This window comes from Apis laboriosa, unplaced genomic scaffold (genome assembly GCF_014066325.1).
Source record: "Apis laboriosa isolate Shangri-la unplaced genomic scaffold, ASM1406632v1 scaffold81_cov154, whole genome shotgun sequence".
Lineage (NCBI taxonomy): Eukaryota > Metazoa > Arthropoda > Insecta > Hymenoptera > Apidae > Apis > Apis laboriosa.
The window spans coordinates 322674-335931 of record NW_025224529.1 but is presented as its reverse complement, the minus strand read 5'-3'; the positions used below and the strand labels follow the sequence as shown (position 1 = coordinate 335931).

General features: G+C 27.8%; 1 protein-coding gene and 1 long non-coding RNA gene across 2 annotated transcripts in view; one reads left to right on the top strand and one right to left on the bottom strand.

Annotated features, from left to right (window-relative positions):
* Positions 1–412: 412 nt before the first annotated feature.
* Positions 413–877, bottom strand: LOC122719530. The gene is made up of 3 exons (XR_006347636.1): positions 805–877; positions 640–671; positions 413–532 (listed from the first exon to the last, which is right to left on the bottom strand). It is a non-coding gene; the product is annotated as an uncharacterized LOC122719530 (long non-coding RNA).
* Positions 878–4408: 3531 nt separating this feature from the next.
* LOC122719527 (hemicentin-2-like) overlaps positions 4409–13258 on the top strand; it is a 317917-nt gene continuing 309067 nt past the window's right edge. Inside the window, exon 1 of the mRNA XM_043945433.1 lies at positions 4409–4509. The gene's annotated coding sequence lies outside the window, so the exon portion shown is untranslated. The remainder of the gene's footprint in view (positions 4510–13258) is intronic.

The following is a 13258-nucleotide window of genomic DNA, read 5'->3' as shown; positions in this document are numbered from 1 at the left end:
CATCCGTGGATTCGGAGGACACGTTTTGCAGTGAAGCGCACGTCGATGACACCGGCTCGCGGACGAAACAAAGTAAACAGGGGAACAAGGAAAACCGAATAAAACTTGTTTCGTTCATTACAACATTTCTCGAGTCGGCCTGGTCCCGCGTGTGCTCTCTAATTTGCCATCCCACGTCGATCCACCCCCTAAGAGCCCTTTCGTCGTGCGCGCGAGCATCAAGCTAAAATCGAAACGGGTCGTGGCGCGCGTATTTGTGAAACGTGATTCGCTCTCGTTCGTGCACGTCGAGCGAAATCAAAGGGAGGGGGAATATATATCGATGCCAGGGCTGTAAATCAGTGGTATGAGAGTGGGAATACGTAGGCGTGCAGAAGGGATGAAATGCTGCAATACGAATGCTAGCAAAGGTATTAACCCCAAAATTGAGTGGCTGTGGCCTTCTGCACAGAACGAGTGCTATCGGTTCTTCATTCTCCTCGATCTCTTCATTCCAGTAACCTCTTTGGAATTAATGTTGTAAGGGATACTTCTGTGATGAAGTTATAAAGTACATTAATTAGGAAGAAGTCAAAATTTTGATCATTATTATGATAATATTGATAATATGATAATATGATAATATTGTTTGATCCTTACCATAATTAAGTTCAATCCTTAAGGAATGTATTCTGAAAATCAAAATGTTGAATTATTAAAAATATAGTAATTAAAAACTTATGAAGTAAAAAAAAGTATTAATAGTACAAAAGTTAAACTACAATATCAAATTCCATATAATAATATATTTATAATATTACATACTTTTTTTATATTTGACATCAGACTGATGTTATGACTGATTTGTCTAATAACTCAATAAAAGCTTTCTGATTACCTAGAATCACCAATTTTTTATTTATTTCAATCATGTAAAAATAATACATTTTATTTCAAAATTTTTATAACTCTTACAATGATCGATTAAAAATATAATAATTAAACACGTGATAATTAAATAAAAATACTAATAGCATAAAAATTATACTACAATATCAAATTCCACAAAATTATATATCTATTATGAGACGACACATTTTTCCTTCGATTCCTGACAGTAGACTCACGCTATACAATTAATTTTTCTTACCATTAAATACTAGAAGCTTCCTGATTGGCTAGAATCACTTAACCTGTTCAAATCGACTACCTAAAAATTATACAATTTATTTCTACATTTTTATAACTTTTACAATGATCCACATTAAAAATATAATAATAATAAATTGTTAATTAAACAAGAGTATTATTAATATGCAAATTATACTACAATATCAAATTTCATAAAATTATATATGTTTAATGATACAACACGCACCTCCTCTATGATTCGTGACACTAGACTAACGTTACGTAACTGAATTTTCTACCACTAAAGTCAAGAAGCTTTCTGATTGGCTGGAATGGCTAATCTTATTTATGTCAATTGCTTGAAAATAATACAGATTTTATACTTATTTATTTCAATTGCATAAAAATAATACAGTTATTATTAATCGGTATATCATTATAGGATTTAAAGAAATCTACAAATAAATTGTATTATTTTTATACAATTGCAATAAATAAGACAGGCCATTCCAACCAATCAGAAAGCTTCTTGACTTTAGTGGTAGACAAATCAATTACGTAACGTCAGTCTACTGTCAGAAATCATAAAGAGAGTACGTGTCATTTCATTATAGATATATAGTTTTGTGAATTTGATATTATAATATAATTTGCATACTAATAATACTTTTGCTTAATTAACACGCGTGTTATTATTATATTTTTAATCAGTCGATCATTGTGAGAGTTATAAAAATTTAGAAAAAAAATTGTATAATTTTTAGGCAGTCGATTTGAATAGGATAGGTTATTCTAGCAAATCAGGAAGCTTCTAAAATTTAATAATTAAATAAATTAATTGCACAGCGTGAATCTACTGTCAAGAATCGAAGGAAAAGTACGTATCGTTTCATTATAGATATTTATATATTTAATTTTATGAATTTGATATTATAGTATAATTTGCGTATTAATAATATTCTTGTTTAATTAATATGCGTGTTATTATTATATTTTTAATCGGTAAATCATTCTGAGAATTATAAAAATTTAGAAATAAATTGTATAATTTTTAGATAGTCGATTTGAATAGGATAGGTTATTCTAGCCAATCAGAAAGCTTGTAGAATTTAATGGTTAGACAAATTAATTGCATAGCATGAGTCTACTTAGGAATCGCAAAAAAAGTACGTGTCGTCTCATTATATAATTTTGTGGAATTTGATATTGTAATATAATTTATGTACTAATAATACTCTTGTTTAATTAAAACGCGTGTTGTTATTATATTTTTAATTGTTGGATCATTGTGAGAGTTACAAAAATTTAGAAATAAATTGTATAATTTTTAGGCAGTCGATTTGAATAGGGTAGATGATTCTAGCCAATCAGAGAGCTTCTAGTATTTAATGGTAAGAAAAATTAATTGCGTGACGTCAGTCTACTGTCAGGAATCGCAAGAAAAGTACGTATCGTCTCGTTATAGGTATATAATTTTGTGGAATTTGATATTGTAGTATAATTTGTGTACTAATAATACTTTTATTTAATTAACATGCGTGTTATTATTATATTTTTAATCGGTGGATCATTGTGAGAGTTATAAAAATTTAGAAATAAATTGTATAATTTTTAGATAGTCGATTTGAATAGGATAGGTTATTCTAGCCAATCAGGAAGCTTGATTTTAAATTAATTGCATAGCATGAGTCCACTGTCAGAAATCGCAAGAAAAGTACGTGTCGTCTCATTATAGGTATATAATTTTATGATATTTTGATATTGTAGTATAATTTATGTACTAATAATACTCTTGTTTAATTAACATGCGTATTATTATTATATTTTTAATCGATGAATCATTGTGAGAGTTATAAAAATTTAGAAATAAATTGTATAATTTTTAGGTAGTCGATTTGAATAGGTAGGTGATTCTAGCCAATCAGAGAGCTTCTAGTATTTAACGGTAAGAAAAATTAATTGCGTGACGTCAGTCTACTGTCAGGAATCGTAGAGAAAGTACGTGTCGTCTCATTGTAGATATATAATTTTGTGAAATTTCATATTGTAGTATAATTTGTGTACTAATAATACTCTTGTTTAATTAACACGCATATTATTATTATATTTTTAATCGGTGGATCATTGTGAGAGTTATAAAAATTTAGAAATAAATTGTATAATTTTTAGGCAGTCGATTTGAATAGGCTAAGTTATTCTAGCCAATCAGAAAGCTTCTAGTATTTAATGGTAAGAAAAATTAGTGGCCTGAAGCCTGCTGTCAGGAATCGTAGGAAAAATAGGTGTCGTCTTGTTATAGATATATAATTTTGTGGTATTTGATATTGTAGTATAATTTGTGTACTATTAATACTCTTATTTAATTAATATGTATTTGATTATCATATTTTTAATTGTCGTTTTATTATAAAAATTATATAAATTTACAATTGAGATGTATTATTTACTCAAATTTTCATACATTTTCAACACAGCTGAAGTAAATTAGATAGATCACTCCAGCCAATCAGGAAGCTTGTAAGATCTAGTGGTAAGGGAATCAGTTGCGTCATGGCGTCAGTCTACTGCCAAGAGAATCATAGGAGAATTGCGCGTCATTTTATCATATTTAATTACGTGAATTTGGTGTAGTATAATTTTTATATTATTAGTGCTTTTTTTTAATTAGTGTATTTAAGCATTTGTGAAATATTATATCAAAATTAAATTGTCTTTTAAACGTTTTTTAGTCATTGGTCATTGCTAACATATTTGATAATTTCAATAATCGATTGTTCATATTATAAACATTTATAATTAGATTTGAATGTTATATTTTATCACATTATTTTAATATTATTTTAATTTTATTATATTATAATTGTTTTATTGTTCTAAAACAATTTTTAATTGTGCAGATTGCTTGATTATTGGAATAGCGTGGAAGATGCAATAGGTTATGAATACTTCGCCTTCATATAAATGTGGTAAGGTTTTAATAAAAAATATATATAAAATATATATAAAATAATTATAAATTTCTTTCTTATTCGAATGGAAATAGAAATAATTATAATAAATCATTTTCATATTTCATTCGTACAAATATTTTTTAGACATGTCTATTCATGCGTATTGTTTTTGTTTTCATATTGGCTCGAGTTAGGAACGTTTCTTATAATTGTGCTTTCCTAGAAATTGATGCTGTATTATTTTTGTTTTGCTATGTTTGTTGAAAGCGAAAAATATTTATTACCTTTCCAGGAAATGAGTGGTTTCTTATTACGTTCAATGTTTCGAATTGTTGTCAAACTTCGAGCATATAGTCTCCTTAATCCAATTCGATAAACGAAATCGTGCCACGAGCTGCTATTTTGCTGTCGAATGTCGTGCTGTTTGGTGGCTTCGTTTCGCTTTCAGGTATGTGACTAATTTATTATATTATATATAATTTTTGTAATTATTGTTTTCTTATTGTTTATTTTTCTTTACTATTATTTATTTATTACATTTATGGAATTATTTATTGATTTATTATAATTAATATTATTTTTGCGAAACAATTTATTGAATTTTCTTTGTAACCTATTTTACTGTTAGTTATTAGCAAAGATATCGGTTTTTAAAATGAAATTAATATTGCATTGTTTCAATAGGATTCTAATTTCGTATATTATATATATTTATATTAAAAATTTGATTTTTTTAATGCAAATTAATATTTGAATATTGAGATAATCTACAAAATAGGGAAAAGGAATTTTAACATTAATATCCGCATTTTAATAATAATTAAATAATTAATAACATTTTATTTTTTATATTAAAAATCAGTATGTTTTTTTTTATTACTTGTTAATATATAATAAAAAGAAGTTAGTATATATAATAGTAAATTCAATATATTAATTATTAAAAATACTACAGTAAAAGAAGAGATTAGATAATTTAAAAAAATTAAACAAATTATATTATTATTTTAGATATATTAGGTTATATTTTTTATTCTAAATAAATTAAATTTATTCTTGCAGCATCTAATTCTAATTCATAGGTCTATAAAAATAGAAATTTTCTTTAATAAATGTTTGATAGAAGAAAAAAAATTATAAAAAAATATTTTATTTTTTTATTAACCCCCTTTTCTGCTAATGCAACTTTTCTTTCAGAAAATTTAATCGCGCGCAATGCGTAGATTTTAGATTGGTAGATTGAGTCTTTGCTTTGTAATAGTACTTCAAATAATTTATATAGTATATTTTACAGTATAATAGCTCTAATTAAATAGAATAACTATATTCACGAATTTAGATTATATGTTTGTTTTAATTATAGTTTAACAAACGCGTTATTAGTCTTTTATTTTTTTTTTTTTTAATTATTCGTTTCAAATATATATATAATTTATTTTAAATTGTGATATTCCATTTTTTAGTAGTTCTCGCTTCTTAATTCATAATGGTTGTGCAATAATTTTCATGGAATATCAATAGCAGTATCAATAGCAAATTCATCACATCTAATGGTGAGTCACATATATATGTTTTTTCCGGATTCTCAATTATTCGTTTCGAATGCATATTAGAGTCAGTACATCAACAGAATAAGGAAAATAATAAAAATGGTTAACTTTATAATGGTTAATAGATATATTATAAAAATTTTATATTATTTATATATAATATTAGAAATTTAAATGATATAATTTAATAAGTAGTTCATAAAATCAAAGTATATTTAATATATTAATATTTGTAAATGTACATAGTTAGATGAATATGCATTTACAAATACTCAATATGAATATTTAAATAAATAATGACATGAATTTAATTGAGTAATATTTTGTAGTAAAAAGTCGTATGTCCTCTGAAGTTTAATAATTCTTTTGTATAGATATTTATTATAATTAGCTTTTATTATTATATTCAGATTTCTGACAGATAGAGTTAGGTAGTTTTTGAAGAAATTATTAAATTTTTATATTATAGATTTTTTAATTGAATTTTGTAAAGCTTGTGTGTTGTAGAATATTCTATATTAGAAATACAAGATTAAAATATACTTAACATTGATGGAATTAAATATATTTGTAATTTAATACATGCATGCGTATTAATGTGTGTTAATAGATATTAATTAAATAAATAAAATAATATAGATAAGTAGAAAATAAATGGGCAAAGTAGTGGGACGTTTTGAAATAATTCAAATATTTATTTTGCTAATTTTATGTATTTTATACTATTTATCAGTAACTTTTAATTTTCATGATGATGAAAATGTAAAATATTGATAGGAATTAATATTTGCTTTACTTTTCTATTTGCTTCTTTATAATTTCTTTTATTGTTTATATAATCAGATTTGAAGTTATTTTCAAATAAATTTTCTTTTTTGAAAATTTATTTGGAGGTAAATTTTTTCGTAAAAGAAGATTGCATGTGGCATTGTAGTTATTATATATTTCCAATTTGTAGCAAACAGTAAAATTTAAGAAATGGTTTTTGTTTAATATATAATATATAATTATATCATTATATATATAATAAATATAAATTATATTTATAAGATATAATTATATTTATAAGAAATAATATGAACTAATTCCTTACGTATGCATGGAAAAGTAGAAAATTTATTAAGGTGATGGATAATATTCTTGTTTCAGTTCAATTTTTATTTCGTAGGATGAATCATTCAATTTTTATGAATGATTCAATTTCATTAGATATGTTCTTAGATTACAACATGTTAAATAGCATATATCTTAATCTAATTTTTCGATATCTAATTTTAATTTAATTTTTTTAATTTGTTTTAAATTAATTCTAATTTAATTTTAGTTTTCACTATTATAAACTAATTGAAATCCTCCCCAAATGGTGAAGACAAAATTAAAAAATGCAATATAATTGTAATATTTTACAATTATTTACAATTATAAAACAATATGTTATAATTATAATTACAATTATAAAGTTATTTATGAATGTTTAATATCTCGATAAATATATAAATATAATGCGAGATATATATAGATATCGAAAAATTGGTGGGAAATGTTTTTCTCGTATCAACTTTTGGCCCAGTTGGATAAAACTTGAACCGATTTCGAGTATCGTGACAACAACGCCAAAACATATGCCCTTATATCTCTGAGAGTACTTCTTCGACGCCCGTTTTTCCCTTACGATATAGAACCGTGCTCCTATCGCAAAATCCTCCGTTTATCCTGACTGAAAACTTTTCTCACCTCTCCTCTGTTCGCATCTCCTTCGACAACAGTTGCCGAGTATTAGTAGGGACGCGGTTTCGAGCATCGTCGATGGGAAGATGCACACGAAAGAATCGAGCTTATCGATACAGGTTGAAAACAGGTCGTGTTACATCCGATTAGAAATTCGGTTATTTTGTAATTGCGTAATATATTTTTTTTTTTTAGAGAGGATTAAATGAGAATACATTTTTATCCCCTCCTTAGATAGGATCCGATAATTCTACTGTACTTAATACTCGTCTCTTATATGCCTTTTTTCGCTAGGAATGGATTTACTCGTATCTCTTAGAGAAATGGTGAAAAGTTTAATCAATCGATATTTTATGAGGGAAGCGCTTGGCTTTTACGATGTATAAGTTAATTGGAAAATTTAGTAAATATTTTTGAGGAAGTTGTGAAACACAGGATTAGATGTTTATATGAAAATCGTGAGAAATTTTCTAATTGTCGAGTGAACACATTCTAATTGAATATATTTAAAAATATTTATAATTATTAGGTAAATGATGAGAGGATTGGAATAGATAAATCATATAATCATCTTATTTTGTGTTAAGATTAGCTAATGTAGATTATCGCGTATAATATTGATTGAATAATGAAAAAATTATAGACATTCGATTCCTTTTCCTAGAAATTATCATATTAGAAATTATATTTATTTTAACAAATAAATTTAAATCTATTTGAATAATACTAGAGTATTATTCAAAGAGATTTTAATATACTTGTTTATTTCATATAATTAATCGATTAAATTTTAATAATATAATTCATATTAGATTTTGATCAAGTACTTCCAATAAAATGGTATTTGAGACAATTCAGGTTTAATTTATTATTTTTCAAAAAATTATTTTAAAGATTTTTTCATGTTTTTTTTAAAAAAAAACAATAGTGTAAATTTCAAATAAAATTGGATCAAAATTGTTATTAAAAAAAAAACTATTTTCTCGTTTCCAATTTCAATGAAAAAACTAGTTTTCATTACTTTCAGAAGATCAAAACGATCGATCGATGCGTTTCGTATCGGCAATACATTCCGATTCACTCTTTCGGAAATTCCAGAAATGACGAAAAAGTTGCAAACTATCAGATGGTCGTAGATGTAATTGTTTCGTTAGCAAACGAAGTTTCAATCACATTAATTGTATACGATGGAAATTGGAATTGCATTCGTAAAATTTATGATTTTTTATTTGTATTTCGAACTAAATCAATAGATCTTGCAATCCTTGCAGTTAAAATCATACTATTTCAGTAAAAAAAAAAAAAAAAAAATAAATAAAGATCACTGAAAAGAGAGAAATAGATAGTTTAAAAAAAAAATAATTTATATTTATAAAAATATAACGAAACGAAAGAATTTTTTTTTTACTTTTTCAATGTAAAAGATTTTTTTATTTTCTTTTAATATCTGATAAAAATACATTATTTCTAATATTTTTAGTACAGTAATTAAAGATATTATAGATAATTTATATAAAATAAATTTTTACAATGCATAATATTTTACTATACATATGTATGTATAAGTATAATTAGAGCAGCATGATTTTTATCAGATGTAACTTCATTCATAATGTAAACTTAAATTAGTTTGTTTTACGACGAATGAGAATCAGCTTCGTGTTATAATTAGTAAAAAAAACTCATGGGAAATTAAGAAGAGGATATAAATTAGAAATTTGTAAATATGAGAGATGTGATAAATTATAATTATATCCTTTTAGTAATTTCTGCTTTTATATAAAGTATCTTATAATATCTTATAATTTGTAAGAGTGAATTACACAACGAATATAACAATTATAAAAAAAAATTCTAAAAATCCAAGATACATTTTTTTAACAAGAAATATAATTAATAACGAATTCTTGAAGATTTCATTTTTAACTTGATGTGAAATTTAATTAAATAACATTCAGACGATAAAAAAAAAGAAAGAAAAAGGCTATATACATTCTCATACTAGGTTAAACGATCTCATTTTCATTGATCGACCGAAACGATACGCAACAATCGATCGTTGTTCCATCCATTCGTCTCCACAAATTTCAACGACCATTACATTAGCTACTTTTTCCACAAACATTTCTGTTAAATTTAAATCTCGTTTTCGTTCGAGGTGAAATTTTTCTATGAAATAGGCACCACAAACTGTTCTTAAATTCATCATTCCACAAATAAAACCTTTCAGATCCAACGAACGAAAGAAAAAAGTTGGACGCAGTTGAACATCGAAAAATAAAACATAAAGTTGGGCAATATCTTTTAAGACAGAGACATATCCTTAGCCTTAAATCTTCCACCTTTTCTTTGTTAATTCAATTTACCTCCGCACCGCGTTAGAAGCATAGCACCCCTGCTACTTAGTTCTTAACTACTCACCTTATCCTTCCTCTCTGATCCTTGCACCCCACCCCTTGTCCCGCCCATTTCGAGCGAATACTCCAACTGGGCTGCACCACGTTTCTTTCTTTTGTTTTATCATTGAATTACGGCGCGTAGGGCATTAACATTTTCCCGTGATTATTTAAATTTAAGACAATCGTAGCCACGACTAGCTGGCTGCAGCTTCGCCAACCTTAATGCCGAACAACCGTGCTCCTCAGCCTCTATCCATTGTATCATCTCCCTCTTATACCCACGAAAAGCTCGGACATTCCTTCCTTCGACCTCTTTTTCAACCAACCTTAGAAAATAACGCGGCCTACTTCTTATATCCCGAATGACAAACCGCATCCCAACCGAACTTTCATCCGCGAATTTCTCTAATTTTTACTCCCTCTCCGATTCCGACCCCCTTTTTGTGCTTTTCTTATTTCGTGTCTTCTTTTCCAGTTTTCTCTGCGAATTCAGTTCGTGGAGATACCATTTACCGGACGATTTATTGGAAATTAAAACTCCGATTTCTTGCCTCCCCACCGAAGAGAGGGATGCAAAAAGAATATTTAAGAGTATTAAGTTTATCGGGGTATTGTTGCTGATTATAGTTATTGAGAAATTTTATCAGTTTTTAAGGCAGTTATTTATTTTTAAGGCAGTTTATTTATTTATTTATTTTTTTTTTAATATTTTAAATCGATGTTTGGATATTGTCGAGTTATAATTGAAATTTTTATGAATTGCCTCATCTGATATTCTCAAAATGATAACTCAAAAATCTTAATTATAGGAAAAATTTTATACTAAATTTTCTGCGATATTATAGGATCTGATTTCTTAATTTTAATTTAGGCAATTCTATTTTAAAAAATACAAAAAAGACAAATACAATTTTTTTTTATTATCAATGGCTCAAAACTTATAAATTTTTGTCGCGTCATTATTGCAGCAAAATATTTTCTCAAAATAATTATAGTCGAGTTTTGATTTGAATGTAGTACAATCATATACTTCAATTATAAAAAGATAGGAATAATCTTGAGTACAAGTACGTATTAAATCTCATGAAACGTCTTCTTATCCTTAACTTTTTAAAGTTGTATTCGAAATGAATATAACTAATCTATATATATATAAATGTTAATGGAAGGAGAAGGATAAGATGAAGTGACAGTATATTATATGCTTATATGGTTAAACAAACATGTATGTTGATGTTATTACAAACTAGAATATCATTTTGTTTTGACAACAGTTTCGCGTTGAAGCTTGGTAACTGCGCCGAGTGTACTTTGTATTGGCAATACCAACTTCGTAACTCTATGCTACGGCTCGCTTACGTTCCGCAGATGCATTAATTTCTGAGGAAAACGTGTAACTGTGTCCCTTCGAGCAACGTGACACGAATCCCTTATTCCAACTCTTCGTCTGTAAAGAGCAACGTTACGCAACAAGCGGTTCGTAGATTCGCATAGATAAAAATATAGATATAATTTTCGAATCACGAATCATCGCGATATATTGAATTTATATTTTAAACGAATGGAATGAAATATATTTCCTAGCTATTTTAATCTCTGTTCGTTTCAAGGAAAGCAAATTGGAAACAATCGGTTTATATAATACTGAAAAATTTTCGATGATTTTTTTAATAGCTATGAAATTTACAAAGCGTCATTTCATCGCGATTCTTACGTTAACTTCTTATTCCTTCTATCTATGGCAACTGTTGTGAAAAGCTTAAAATTTCGAAAAGCTTCGCAGCAGATATCTCGCGAAGTTTTCTTCGACAAAAGTATTTCTACTTTATCGAAGCTCGTGCGTCTTGCTGAAGATGCAATTTGCAACGCGGCTGCATCAATATCGTTCATAAAGTTTCGAAGGTGTGCTTTAGAATTTCGCGGTAGTTCACCGTTGCTGATTTTTTTCAAGTATTTCCTCAAGGAAATTGTATTTACCCTGTGGTACATCTCGGGCACGGTGCTCTGAGTAAAAGTTTCTCTTCTGACAAAATCGTTGACCCGAGCACGAGCTATTTGCCTCTGGAAATTTGGTATTTTTATCGCAACAATTTTTTCTGAATGAAATGTAAACCTTAGTAATTAATAGATAATATTTTTATTTCGGTTTTTAAACGATTCAATTTGATTTCTTCGAATTTTGTTTTGAAGCAAATTATAAAAATTATATAAACTTTCCTTGTTTAAAGCTATTTCTAGAGCTTAATTTTTTAATTTCAAAAATTAACGAATTAAATTTTCTAAAAATTCTTATAAAAATAATTATCAATCTATTCGACAAGATGATCGAGATCTAACATATCATCAATTTCCAAGCAAGGAATAATTTTTAATTTTTAATATGAAAAGTCAGGCTGCGTTCTCATTTACAAACTCCTCTGCTCTTATTTCATCCTGTTTCGTTTAATGCTCTTTAACTGTTAATTTCATCATGCGTTTGTCGTCTCGTATATACAACGAGACCATTTTTCCGCATGAAATTCAGCTCAGTTCACATTACCATGATTAAATATACTGTCTCGACGCGAGTGTGCGTAAACCCATAGATTTTGTAATTGTATGCGAATCTCGGGGAAATCTGATCTGACCATACGCCGGTATGATTAACGAGAAATATTAATATATTCACGACATCCGTTGCTATTAATGTTATAATTAAAACCATGCGGGTATTGTAATTGTACCTGATCTATCGTGATTCATCGTCGTACACTGTACACGTCAATGGGAACGAAAATGGGAAATAAATTTCTTATCACAATTATATACAAATTTCTTCTTCGAAACCAAGTTAGATAACGACACGAGATTTTAATATAAGTTTCTATAATTAAATTCCTAAATGGATATTGAGAGGATAGAATAGAAACAGTGTGAAAAATATTCAAATATAATGATTTTAATTTCTTTAAATTTCTTTGAAGCTAGATTCTGATGATTTACCAAAGTATAAAACCTTCGATATCGCGATTCTGCACAAACAAAACCGGCTTAACGTCTCATAATTTACCCGTATTTAAATCCTCGAATCCATCTGTAAGACGCTTATCGAAATCATAATTCCCACTTTTTCCCCCCGTAAAAAGCAATAGCAACGCTAATTGAACGTGCAATATCAATTAAATCGCAACGCTGACCGCTCACAAATAATCCCATTAATCCCCCGACAAACGTATATACAAACAATACAGATTTTATCTACTTCTCCCCCTTAAATTCTATCACGAATCCCCCGTTTCGTTGTTTCGCGACCAGGTGCGGCCAAACGTATTAAAATATGTGGAAACTTTCAGAACGGGAGTTGAAAAAGATCGTGGATCTTGAAGATTACCGAGGTTGTTCCACTAGAGGGTTAGAACAGCCACTAAGTCACTCTTGACCCGTGCTACCCCCGGATGATGTACGAGTATAGTTTTCGACCATCCTTGCAACCCCGTCTCGCCGACAACCGCGTGACTGTCTCCCCTTTTAACTCGCGACC